This window comes from Heterodontus francisci, chromosome 32 (genome assembly GCF_036365525.1).
Source record: "Heterodontus francisci isolate sHetFra1 chromosome 32, sHetFra1.hap1, whole genome shotgun sequence".
NCBI classification, from domain to species: Eukaryota; Metazoa; Chordata; class Chondrichthyes; order Heterodontiformes; family Heterodontidae; genus Heterodontus; species Heterodontus francisci.
The window spans coordinates 11399101-11412317 of NC_090402.1; the positions used below are offsets into that span (position 1 = coordinate 11399101).

Genomic DNA, 13217 nt, shown 5'->3' on the forward strand with positions numbered 1-13217 from the left:
AGTTAGCTTACAACTGACCAGGAATCAAACTTGGGACCTGGTTTTGTAAAGGCCCCACATTTATTTTTATTCATTCATGGGATGTGGGCATCACTAGCCAGGCCAACATTTATTGCCCATCCCTAATTGCCCTCGAGAAGGTGGTGGTGAGCTGCCTTCTTGAACCGCTGCAGTCCATGTCAGGTAGGTACACCAACAGTGCTATTAGGAAGGGAGTTCCAGGATTTTGACCCAGCGACAGTGAAGGAACGGCGATATAGTTCCAAGTCAGGATGGTGTGTGGCTTGGAGGGGAACTTGCAGGTGGTGGTGTTCCCATGTATGCGCTGCCCTTGTCCCTCTAGGTGGTAGAGGTCGCGGGTTTGGAACGTGCTGTCACTAAATAATCAAGCTCGTCTTTTCCTTATTCATTCATGGGATGCGGGCATCACTGACAACGCCATCATTTGCCCATCCCTAATTGCCTTTGAGGCAGCTGAGTGGCTTGCTAGGCCATTTCAGCAGGGAGTTAAGAGTAAACCACATTGCTGTGGGTCTGGAGTCACACGTAGGCCAGACCAGGAAAGCATGGCAGATTTCCTTCCTCTAAAGGGCATTAGTGAACCAGGTGGGTCTTTACAACAATCCAAAAGCTTTGTGGTCACCATTACTAATACTCACTTTTTAATTCTAGACTTATTTAACTAATTGAATTTAAATTCCCCAGCTACCATACTGGGATTTGAACTCCTGTCTCTGGATTATTGGTCAAGACCTCAGGATTACCAGGCCAGTAACATAACCACTTGCTACCCTACCCATATAGTGTGTAAATAATGCAATAATGCAGCCATTGGCCACTTCAAGCAAAAAAACTGTGGCATGAGGGCATCCCTGATGGTAAAAATGTATTTCACCTTTCTGAATTCAGAGTGACTCCTGAAAACACAGACGTCATCAGCATGTGCGAACATTTGCCAGCCTGCCAGTATGAATGTGTGCATGTGCACACTAAAGTCACCATGCAAAGATGTGCTCATCCCTCAACAGCTGTGATCACCACCTCCATTCCCACTCACAGTATCCCGCTCCCTCCCGCAATCCCCACTTCAATCACCGCTTTCAATTTCCCGCTCCCGACTACTTGCCGCTCCATCCCGCCTCGCTGCTTGACCCCCCCTCAGCCGCTTGCCCCCCACTGCACGCCCGAAGAAGCCGTAAGGGGTGGAGGGGAAGTGGGGAGCAAGCGGCCGAAGAGGCAGGGAAGCAGGGAGCGAGTGGCTGAGAGGGGGGAAGCGGCAAGTCAGGACCAAGCGTCCAGGTAGCGGGGTAAACGGGGAGCCAGCGGCCGAGGGGGGAGGAGGGGGGGGAAGCGGCGAGGGTGGGAGCGAGTGGTTGAGGGATGGTAGTGGTGAATAGATGGGCGTGGGAGGCAGTGGCGAAGTGAAGCATGATGGCAGGAGGGAGCGGGGTTCTGTTAGGGGTGGGATGGAGGCAGTGATCACAGCCACTGAGGGGGTTTGGGTTTAATTTGTTTTTTGTGTCAAATTGAGAAGTGCCATCTTTAATCCTGGCAGTTGCCTGAGATGTGGCGTTTTAGTGGAAGAGGCTGCATTTGCGCATGTGCCAGTACTGCGCCGTCCAGTGGCTGCGTTGTCAGAAAACACAGCCTTCTGAATTAGGACCCCATGGGACTTCATGCATTGCTGCACTAACCAATCAACAATGCTTAATATTTCTAGCTAGGTTATAAATGTGTTTTATTTGTAGTCTAATTTTCTTCTTCCTGATTGGTATCAACCAATCACATTCTAGAAAAGAAAACGATCAACCAACCAATTGATTAACTATCAATTCATGATCACAAAAAAACAACTGATTATCTGGTCATCATCACATTGCTGTTTGTGGGAGCTTGCTGTGTGCAAATTGGCTTTCCTCCATTCCAACAGTGACTACACTTCAAAAGTACTTCTTTGGCTGTAAAGTGCGCTGGGACATCCTGAGGTTGTGGAAGGTGTTATGTAAATGCAAGTCTTTCTTTTTTAAACCAGTAGACTACCAATCCTATTGATACATCTTTCGAGGTGTCCTTTAAGTGAGTCAGAGTTCAAATGACCGATACACCATAAGCATGGTTTGTGGTGTGCATTGTAGCACACTTCATTCTACCGGTCTATTATTCTGCATTTCCCAAGAACTATTTATGATAATAATACGAAGTTTGTGTCTGTCTGCACTTTTCTGATTGGACAGTGGGTTGAATTGGTGGGCACAGCAAGCACTAAGCTCAGCAGAAAGTTTAGCAGCCCCATTTTTCACTGTGAGGGAAGTGAGTTTGTGCAAATGCAAACTTGTTGTGGTGTTTAGATTTGGCTCCAAACGAGAGATCAGCTCTACAATGGATATGTTCAAGGTTTTCACACGTACAGTGAGAGGTGAGTTTAGTACACACTCTCAAAACCGTAATATTAAATTGAGAGAGACTAAGGTTAAATATAATTTAAAAGGAGAGAGAGAGAGAGGTAAAGTCTAATCAATATGATATCGGGATCGCAGAGGGAGACCCATTTTAAAAACAGGACAACTTCAGTTGGGCTTGTATGTCTTGGTTTGCGGAATGTTTTGTAAGGTCCAGTGAAGTTTAGCACTTGTGGGCTGACAGTTGGTTGATTAGATACTGTAACATTTTGTTGTAACATTAAACTACAGCATGTGTTGAGTGACAAATTTTTGATTGATTCAATACAAGGCACCTGGTGAATTTGGAAGCCATCTTTGGTGCACACGGAGGTGCATGGGGTGGAGTCTATGGTGATTGGTACTCGAAAGATTTGGAGGCAGCTTGGGATAAAACAGGTTTGACATTGCAGAATTTAAAGAAAAAATAAAGAGAGACTGAGGTAAACTATGACCAATATAATACAAAATAGAGAGAGACTGGGATAAAATACAATATTAAATAGCGAGAAACTGAGGTGATGATGGGAGGGATGGAGGTGGCAAGAGTGGGATGGGGATGGCATGGCAGAGATGGATGGAATGGGATGGGGTTGGCATGAGAGGGATGACATGATAGGATGGGTTGGTATGAGATGGGAATGGCATGGGAGGAGTGTGAGGGAGGGGATGGCATTGGAGTGGTGGCATGGGAGAGGATGGCATGGGAAGATGGATGAAATGACATGGGAAGGAGGGGATGAGATGTTGGTATTGGTTAAATCACAAAATTGTTACAGAACAGGAGGCCATTTGGCCTATTTACTAATTTGACCACAGGGTAAGGGTCAATAAGAAATGTGGTGGGATGGAATGGGATGGTATGGTATGGGAGGGATGGCATGGGAAGGGCATGGGAGAGAAGGGATGGCATGGGAAGGATGTAATGGCATGGGAGAATGGAATGGCCTGGGAAGAATGGAAAGGGAAAGATAGAATGGCATGGATTGGGGACATCTGAGGGGTGGCATAGGCGGGGTGGAATTGCAGGGGATGGGGGGAAATGAGATGATGGAATTAGTTAATGTTACTGCAAATGTTTTGTAATTACAAACCCTGCTAGTTTGTAATAAAACTATGATGGACTTAAGGACAAAGGTCTGAATTAAGAAAAGGAATGGGATGGGGATGGCATGGGATGGAGGGGATGGCATGGGGGGAGTGACATGGGAAGGATGGAGTGGCATAAGATGGGGATGGCATGACTTTAGCCAGAGTCCAGGTATGATGGACTTCCCCACCTTGACAATGTTCTGCACTATTTGACTGAACATTAGGGACAACATTTGTGTCTTAGAATTTCTTTGCATCTACATTTTGTTTTGCTAAAGTAATCAAGAATTTCACCTAGGTCTTACAATTAAAAAGTTACATTGTCAGCTTGTAACAATAAATTTCCAGTCTTGGGAATTGATCAATAAAGCATCTCCTACTCCCAAATTCACATTCTGATTAAAACACAACCACTGACACTTCATAACACGAGATTAAAATAAAGGCAAACTATTGCACGCATTATAACTTTGAAGAAGTGCTCTTTGATTCACCAAAAATTGGCCATGACATCCTGTAAATAATTTGTAAATGTAGAAAATTGAAAGGTTAATTAGGGACTATCAGAATCGGTATTATGACAATTATGGAGAATCTACAGCCAAGGCAAACCATTTACAAATATATAAAAATACATTAAGGATTCTTAAATGAATAGCAACCATACAATTACCACCACCTACAAATTTCCTGTGATGTTATTGTGCTGTTAAAAACACATACATCACTAGCAATCTCACAGTAATTAGTAATGTTCTGTTCTATAAAAGCTTTCTCAGAAGCTGAAATGACGCACATTACTTGGATAATGACAGATGATTCTACTCAAGATAAATCTTTTTGCTTGTATTTACATAGCACTTCATCACTTTGTCAAAATGTCTCCAAGTCTCCAAGAGCCGTACAGTGAGTGTTGCCACATAAGTAAACACGACAGCCATTCTGTGTCAGTCACATCACAGCAATAAGACTAATCTCTTCTTTTGGTGTTGTTGGTTGAGAGAGGAATATTGGTCAGCACTACTTGAAGAATAGTGCAATCAGATCTCTAACAAGCAAATTAGACCCCGAGTTAACATCTCATTCAAAAGGAAGGCAGCTCCCAACAGTGCACCATACCCTCGGTACTGCACTGAAGTCTCAGCTGTAATTAGGCACTGTGAAGCCAAAATCTATTGAACTGAAGGCAAGACCTGAAGCGAAGCTAAGATCTTTCAATTACTGAGAAAACACAGCAAAATGCCATGGCTAAAGTCTAGGACACTGTCAATGGTAAAAAAGAGAAAATGTGGTAAAACAGGAAGTAATGGAAGAGGTAGTGATCTGACCAACATAAATTTGTGAATTATAGGAGGAAGGAAATACCATTTCAACAGGAAAATCTCATCAAATTCTCCATTTTTCTGTTTGCTTGTCAAAGATATTGAATCAAATATCAACCAACCCATTAATCTTCCCTGGAGTCAGATGCTTGGGAGATCTGTTTGAATGAGGTGCAAGTCAGTAAAGCTCAGTTATAAGATGGTCCATTGAACTGCAGCAACCCTGTCAAATTAATCAGCACTAGAAGGGTAACCAATTCCTTCAAAAACTCATTCTTGGAAAAGTTACTGCCTCTGGTAATTTGATTCACAAACACAATCTGAAGACTGACTAATCCTCAACTAACTTCTTTTATTCTTCCTTACTAACTAAATTTGGCCCGTCTTCGTGAACAGTAACAAATATACCAAATTACAAAGTCAGACCCCAGTAAACTTCAGGAACTACAGCATGGTTCAGTGCTCTCTGCTGAGTCAGAAGGCTGTGGATTCATGTCCCATTCCAGGGACCCAAGCACAAAATCTAGTCTGACATTCCAATGCAATACCGAGGGAGGGCTGCATTTCCGAAGGTGCCGTCTTTCGGATGAGATTTTAAACATGGACCCCTGTCTGCCCTCTCAGGTGAGGGTAAAAGATCCCATGGCACTATTTCAAAGAAGAGCAAGTGAGTTCTCCCTGGTGTCTTGTCTAATAGTTATCCCTCAACCAACATCGCTGAAACAGATGATCAGGTCAATATCACACTGCTGTTTGTGGGATCTTGCTGTGCCCAAATTGGCTGCTGCTTTGCCTACATTACAACAGTAACTACCCTTCAAAACTACTTTTGGACCCCGAGCTTCCGGTTGCTTGCCATTTCAACACTCCCCCCTGCTCTCATGCTCACATCTCTATCCTCGGCTTGCTGCAGTGTTCCAGTGAACATCAACGCAAGCTCGAGGAACAGCATCTCATTTACCGATTAGGCACACTACAGCCCTGCCGGACTGAACATTGAGTTCAATCATTTCAGAGCATGACGGGCCCCCCCCCCCCCCCTTTTACTTTTATTTTTAGTTATTTTTTCTTTTTTCTTTATATTTTTTTTGCGTGTTTATTTTATTTCATCTTAGTTTGTTCAGTTTGCTTACCCACTGTTTTTTTTAATGTATGTACTTGCTGCTGTTCAATTTTCAGTCAGTTAACACCCTATCTGTACTAATGCTTTGTCTTTCAACACACCACTAACATATTGTTTGCCTTTGCTCCTCGACCTTCTGATCAGCTATTCTGTGACCTTGTCCTTCTCCTTCTCCTTTGTTATCTCTTGCCCCACCCCCGCTTTACTTGCTTATAACCTTTGACATTTCTAATATTTGCCAGTTCCGAAGAAGGGTCACTGACCTGAAACGTTAACTCTGCTTCTCTTTCCACAGATGCTGCCAGACCTGCTGAGTGAATCCAGCATTTCCTGTTTTTATTTCAGATTTCCAGCATCCGCAGTATTTTGCTTTTACTTCAAAACTACTTCCTTGGCTGTAAAGCGCTTTGGGATATACTGAGGTTGTGAAGGGTGTTATATAAATGCAAGTTCCTTCTTCAAAATTATTTGTTGTGGAATTGCAATTTGTGTCTACAGTTAAGATTTTTCTACAAATAACAAATAGAGGAAATAATCTCTCCTGGCAAATGTGAAGTATGAAAAATTACTGAATGAGAACCTGCTGCAGCACATTGATCATGCCAACCTGCTACCTGGTCACAAGTTTTCAAATCAAATCAGTCAACATGCAGTGCTCTAGATCATTGAGTCTAAAAGTACAGTCAGTCTTTTGGTATAGATGACTAACAGCTGATACAAGAAATCCAACAGCAACTTCATTGTCCAACTAAACTGACAACCATTCAATGATAAAATATTGTTCCGAGACTTCAAAGAAAATCCATCTCTTGCACTTGCACAAAGACATGTCGACCAATGCATTTGATGAGGTAGCGCCTTCTATTCCATGCCTGAAGCTATCATCGCTAACTTGAAAAGAAGTGACCAATCATTCATCCTGTACAAGGTTAAAGCTGCACCGGCATCACAAAGCTTTTGAGCACTTAAGCAAGAAACACAAAAAAGAGTTTAGTCAGTCTACAAAGGATGGAAGCAACAAGACTTCATATTATCACTTCATCTAGCTGTTGTACTCTCTCATGGATAGTTACCACCTGGAAAACTGTTGCTTGAATGCAAACTTTTAAAGCAGAGTTAATCACCACTTGCTGTACCAGGATTGGAGACATACCCATTTAAGTTATGGGAAATCTATTACATACTGTAGGGTGTACAATTGTAACGTGCTGCAGTACAATTTCTCCAAATCGTTTTATGCTTTCAAGAATCACCAGGGTCAGATTCGTGAGTTATTTGTGGTGTCGTATTTTCTTTCGGATGAATCCCATTGTCACGCCACTTAAATATCTAGAGCCATGAACTGGGATTGAAGAACAAAAGTTGTACAAAGGGTCTGGTGATGTAGAATTTCTGGTACTGCAGACCCCCCCGAAGTAATTCAGCAGAATGCAAAGGAACTCATATTTCCAGGACCAAATTGTACAGGAGATGCAGATCACGATTATCTTTTGTTGGAAGTTATTTAATACACTTTTACAAATTTAATTTCTGTAGCAAAAAGAGGGATTCAATGAAAATGGCCCAGTGCATTAATACAGCTATGCTCTTCCATTAAAATAAATGATCCACAGTTGGCTCACGACTGCAATTGTTTGATTAACGGTAAAATGATAGATTTTTTTAATGGTTTGACATCTAATTCTACATTAAATCTGTCTACATCTATTCCTTTAGTATTTTGTGCCAATTATTAATATATGAATGCAATTTCTGCACTCGTAATCCTGCCATTTTTCTTGGCTCCAAATGTAATGTGGATGGATAAGCGTTCTGGGCCAATTAAACAATGGGAGCGATGTTGTTTGCCCATAGCTTTAAGGGTGGGTGAATTTGGAGCTGCCGGTGATTGACAGCTCAGTGGGTCAAACACCCGACCACACAGTCTTTCTTGCTTTTTTTCTCTCTCTCTTTCTCACACAGTGGGTGAGCAGGCAAAAGCAGCATGTAACAGAAACCGATAGAAATTGCTTAGCTTGAAAGTGAATCTCAGGCTGTGGTGTCAGTAAAGTTTCATTTTTTTAAACTCCAGGAAACAATAGAAAATTGACGCATATGATTATGAAAAATGTATTCATTCATGTAAAAGAATCCAATTTGTTTTCCACAATCTCTCATCTCAAGAGAATGAATTTCAATCTGCATAAGCAAGCTCCTAAGTGAGTACACATACAATATTTCAATAGTCAGTATACAAAACAAGGCTCTATCATTTTTAAATATTGTGGGTGATTATAGGCAACCTCTTCATTGTGAGGTCTGCTTTGCAGGAGTGACCAGTGACCGTGATTCCAAGTGTTAGGGAGATTCCCTCCGGGGCATTAGCCACTGCAAAAATATAAACCTGTTTAGAATAAATCATTTGATGATTCTACTGCACCTAACATAGCTCTGCTCACTGTGTCATAAATGGGAAAATCTTCTGTTTCTTGGCACAAATATCCCTCACCTTAATGAGAACAAACATTTGAGAATTAAAAAAAAAAATTAGCTCATTCTTTACTGCAGCATCTGAGTATCTTCAGTGTATGGGTGCCAAGAGGTCTATTTTATTTTCTAATACAGATATATGCATTTGCTTTTTAGTTTAGGGGATTAGGACCAAATTATATCAGAAATTTTACTCTCCTTCATTACTACCATAGCAACACTTGACGTAAAGGATATCACCAGGTTACTGGCACCACAATGGAAGGGATTTACAATTGAACCTCTCTCGTCCCCTAACCCTCCAAAGAAATTATATTTTGATTGTAGGGAACCTGTGAATTAAAAAGAAGTTTAAAATAAATGGTTCTCCTCCAATTTACCCGAGGTAAAGGCCTGCTCGGGTCTGCAAATGAGACCCGACCCGAGCTCGACAGAACCTCAGCCAACCCTGAGCCCGACCCGGCCCGAGTCCTTCCATTTTTTCCCGTGCCCGACCATCAGTTAGCCTACCTTCCATTTTTCTCTTTGTTCCTTACCTGCACAAGCTTAAAATAACTGAAACAAAACCAACCTTTAAAGTCTAAAAAGTAAATTGACATTAGAGTCACTTACCTGAGGTGGTGATAGAGCATGCCCGATCCGGCCCGACCCGAGCCCTAATGCCGGACTCGGAAGTGCGACCCGACCCAACCCAAACCCGACATATGTTGTTGGATCCTGTTGGGTTCGGGTGGGGTAGCAGGCCTTTACCTGGAGGTGGTTGGCCTTGCTTTGCTGCCACAGGAGTCCATGGCCAGCACAACCATATCCAAACCCTTCCAAGAGGTGGGCTCCCTGGAGTGGGCAGGAATCCTGCTGGGATTCCATCACAAATATCATAATATCAAAGGCTGCCAAGTTGGGCAGGAGCAAGGCCCATTGGGCGGCACAGTGCCACAGTGGTTAGCACTGCAGCCTCACAGCTCCAGCGACCCGGGTTCAGTTCTGGGTACTGCCTGTGTGGAGTTTGCAAGTTCTCCCTGTGACCGTGTGGGTTTCTGCCGGGTGCTCCGGTTTCTTCCCACAGCCAAAGACTTGCAGGTTGATAGGTAAATTGGCCATTGTAAATTGCCCCTAGTGTAGGTAGGTGGTAGGGAATTATGGGATTAATGTAGGAGGGGATGTGGTAGGGAATATGGGATTAATGTAGGATTAGTATAAATGGGTGGTTGATGGTCGGCACAGACTCAGTGGGCTGAAGGGCCTGTCTCAGTGCTGTATCTCTCTATGACTCTATTACACCAACTCTGTGCTGGGATGCTGAGTTTGCACCAGACTGCAAAAATTCTGCACTCTGGGCACAAAACAATCAACGAAGTGACAGGAGATAAGAAAAGAGAAGAGGTGAGAAGAGAGAGAAACAGACACAACTACACTGCATCTAGAAATGAATTCCAATGTCACAGTCGAACAGTGTGACAGTCCAAGATCTCAGAAGTTACAGTATCAAAGTTCCAGTGTCTATTCTCACAAGTTACTTTTTGTGCTTTCTCAGTCCGTAGGGAAGGTGACAGATGCTGATGATTCATGTATGCAATGCGAGCATAATCCATCCTGGATGAACAAAATGATTTTCCTTCCAATTAATTGCAACTTGCTTTGTAATTCATGACCGTATATTCTGTTGGGACACTACCTACTCAAACATAATCGCACAGCACAACATGAACAATATAACCTGTGGGGGGGGGGGGGGGGGATCGACCTGGCCCAACAGCTAATCTGTCAATTTGATGTAATAACTTTATGCTTAAGATTAGCCAACCTTTATGATGGCCAGTGGCATGGATAGCCTGCGAGGATGATGGGCAGAGGACGTGGTTAATTTACAGCCAGTTACATGGTATATCCCCAGGCTTTTTGATAAATATATATCAGTCAATTTTACCAATGTGTTGCTTCTAGCAGGGAGCTAAATGGTGGTGGGGGGGGGGCGGGGGAGGGTTCAGGGAAAATTTAGGAAGTTAACAAGGAGGACAAGGCAATAGTGCAGGGTAGCAATACGGGTAATGATAACCAGTGTGTGACAGGAAAGGCCAGAGCATACGGCACTGTGGGCGGCGCAGTGGTTAGCACTGTAGCCTCACAGCTCCAGCGACCCGGGTTCAGTCTGGGTACTGCCTGTTTACAAGTTTACAAGTTCTCCCTGTGACCGCGTGGGTTTCTGCTGGGTGCTCTGGTTTCCTCCCACAGCCAAAGACTTGCAGGTTGATAGGTAAATTGGCCATTGTAAATTGCCCCTAGTGTAGGTAGGTGATAGGAGAATTGAGGGAAAGTGGGGATGTGGGAGGGAATATGGGAATTAATGTAGGATTAGTATAAATGGGTGGTTGTTGGTCGGCATAGACTCAGTGGGCTGAAGGGCCTGTTTCAGTGCAGTATCTCTAAATAAATAGAACTAATAAAAATAAAATAAGAATGTAAAAGTGCACCAGCAAATAAGTTCAGAGTAGGGAAAAATGGTAAAAGGACAGAATTAAAGGCTCTTTATCTGGGTGTCTTTGTACGTGTATCACAATGCAGGTACAGCAAGTAATTAGGAATGTTGTCATTTCTTGCAAGGGGGATGGAGTATAAAAGTAGGGAAGTCTTGCTACAACGAAGGGGAAAAGTTTAGGGGGGATATGCGTGGAAAGTTCTTTACGCAGAGGGTGGTGGGTGCCTGGAACGCGTTGCCAGCGGAGGTGGTAGATGCGGGCACGATGGCGTCTTTCAAGATGTATCTAGACAGATACATGAATGGGCAGGAAGAAAAGAGATACAGACCCTTAGAAAATAGGCGACATGTTTAGATAGAGGATCTGGATCGGCGCAGGCTTGGAGGGCCGAAGGGCCTGTTCCTGTGCTGTAATTTTCTTTGTTCTTTGTTCTTTAACTCTACAGAGGATTGGTGAGACCACACCTAGAATACTGTGTACAGTCATGGTCTCCTTATTTAAAAAGGGATATACTTGCATCGGAAGCAGTTCACAGAAGGTTTACTAGGTAGGTTGAGCCTACACTCATTGGAGTTGAGAAAAATGAGAAGTGATCTTGTTGAAACATATAAAATTCTGAGGGGGGCTTGACAAGGGAGATGCTGAGAGGATGTTTCCTCTCTTGGGGGAACCTAGAACAAGGGGCACAGTTTTGAAGTAAGAAGTCTCCTTTTGAGATGAAAAGGAATTTCTTCTCTCAGAGGGTCATTTTTCTTTGGATTTCGCTTCCCCAGAGAGCAATGGAGGCTGGGTTATTGAGTAAATTCAAGGCTGAGTAAGACAGATTTCTGATCTACAAGGAAGTTAAGGGTTATGGAGGGCCAGCAGGAAAGGCCACAATCCAGTCAGCCATTATATTATTGAATGGCAAAGCAGCTTGAGAGGCTGAATGGCCTACTCCTGTTCCTATTTCTTATGATCTTACTGTCACGTTCGTGAAAAATGCAGCGATGAAAGTACAGACATGATGGGCCTAGTGGCCTCTTTCTGCGCCTTAAACTTACTATGATTCTATGAGAACCAAACTGAAGAGTTATAAAAAATTAATTTTTCCTTTAAAAGTGGACAATGTGCTGCAAAAATGGCTGCTGAACGTCAGGCTGACTTGGCCTGTATATTCAAACTGTCTCACTGTTTGTTAAGGACAAAAGTATACATTCCCAGCTCAGAGATGTCAATTACACCCATCTTGAAATCACAAAGAAACATTCCTGACTTGAATGGGTTCTTCTGAAACAAAGGTGGTGTGAAGTAGCCACTTCCTGAGCCATTGTGCAGGGAGGGGGCCATGCGTCTCCTAACAGAGGCTAAGGTGAGAGAGTGAGCGAGAGAGAGAGAGAGATATCACATGAACATCACCAAAAAGCAGTCCAGCCAAGGGCTGTGAAAAGAAGCCCAGCAAAAACCAAGAACGGAGCCCTACTGCAAATTCTACACTTCATCTTAGTGGAGCAGCGAACTGAAAGTCTCCAATTTAAAGTCTCAAACACCAGAAAACTACAAACACCCAGGCCTGCAACTTTGAAAGAGAAACTGTCCTCCCAGAAGATTCAACAGGTTTACTGTGAACCTCGAACACCTACCTCAGTCAAAACCACTTACCCTTTTCCTCTCTATCTATTCTTGTGTGTGTGTGAGGGAAAGCAAACGTGTGCGTGGATGCTGTTGTGACCATTTCCGGAATCAATATTGTTCAATAAATAGTTAATTTTCTGTTTTAAACCTACAAGACACTATCTGTTTATTTGACAAATAAAGCACAAGGGGTTAAAACCCTAGTAACAAAATACACTTGCTGTGGTCAGTTGGGAGGTGAGCAGTGGGATGAGCCACACCATCACCCACCTGGCTGTAACATTACCTATTGAGAGTGCATAGCAGTAAATAGTGGATGCACTCTCCATGATTTTCCATCCGTTAATTCTGGAATGTGCTCACAGTTCCCAACATTTACTCCTGTGTGAGGGTCAAGCCTTTCTCACAGCACTGCAATTGAAAAAAGCTGATTATTGTTTCTAAAACCTTACCCACCACTAATGTTAAACTGTAGTTCTTGAATAAGGGTGTCACATTTGCTTCACCCCATCCTGATTTATGATTTAGAGATACAGCACTGAAACAGGCTCTTCGGCCCACTGAATCTGTGCCGACCATTATACTAATCCTACACTAATCCCATATTCCTATCACATCCTCACCTGTTCTTATATTCCCCTACCACCTACCTATACTAAGGTAAATTGGCCATTATAAATTT

The 13217-nt window shown here is 43.1% G+C and overlaps 1 protein-coding gene across 8 annotated transcripts in view; it reads right to left on the reverse strand.

The window, feature by feature from the left end:
- Positions 1-13217, reverse strand: part of kcnt1b (potassium sodium-activated channel subfamily T member 1b) — a 357067-nt gene that overhangs the window by 108520 nt on the left and 235330 nt on the right. The window lies entirely within an intron of this gene.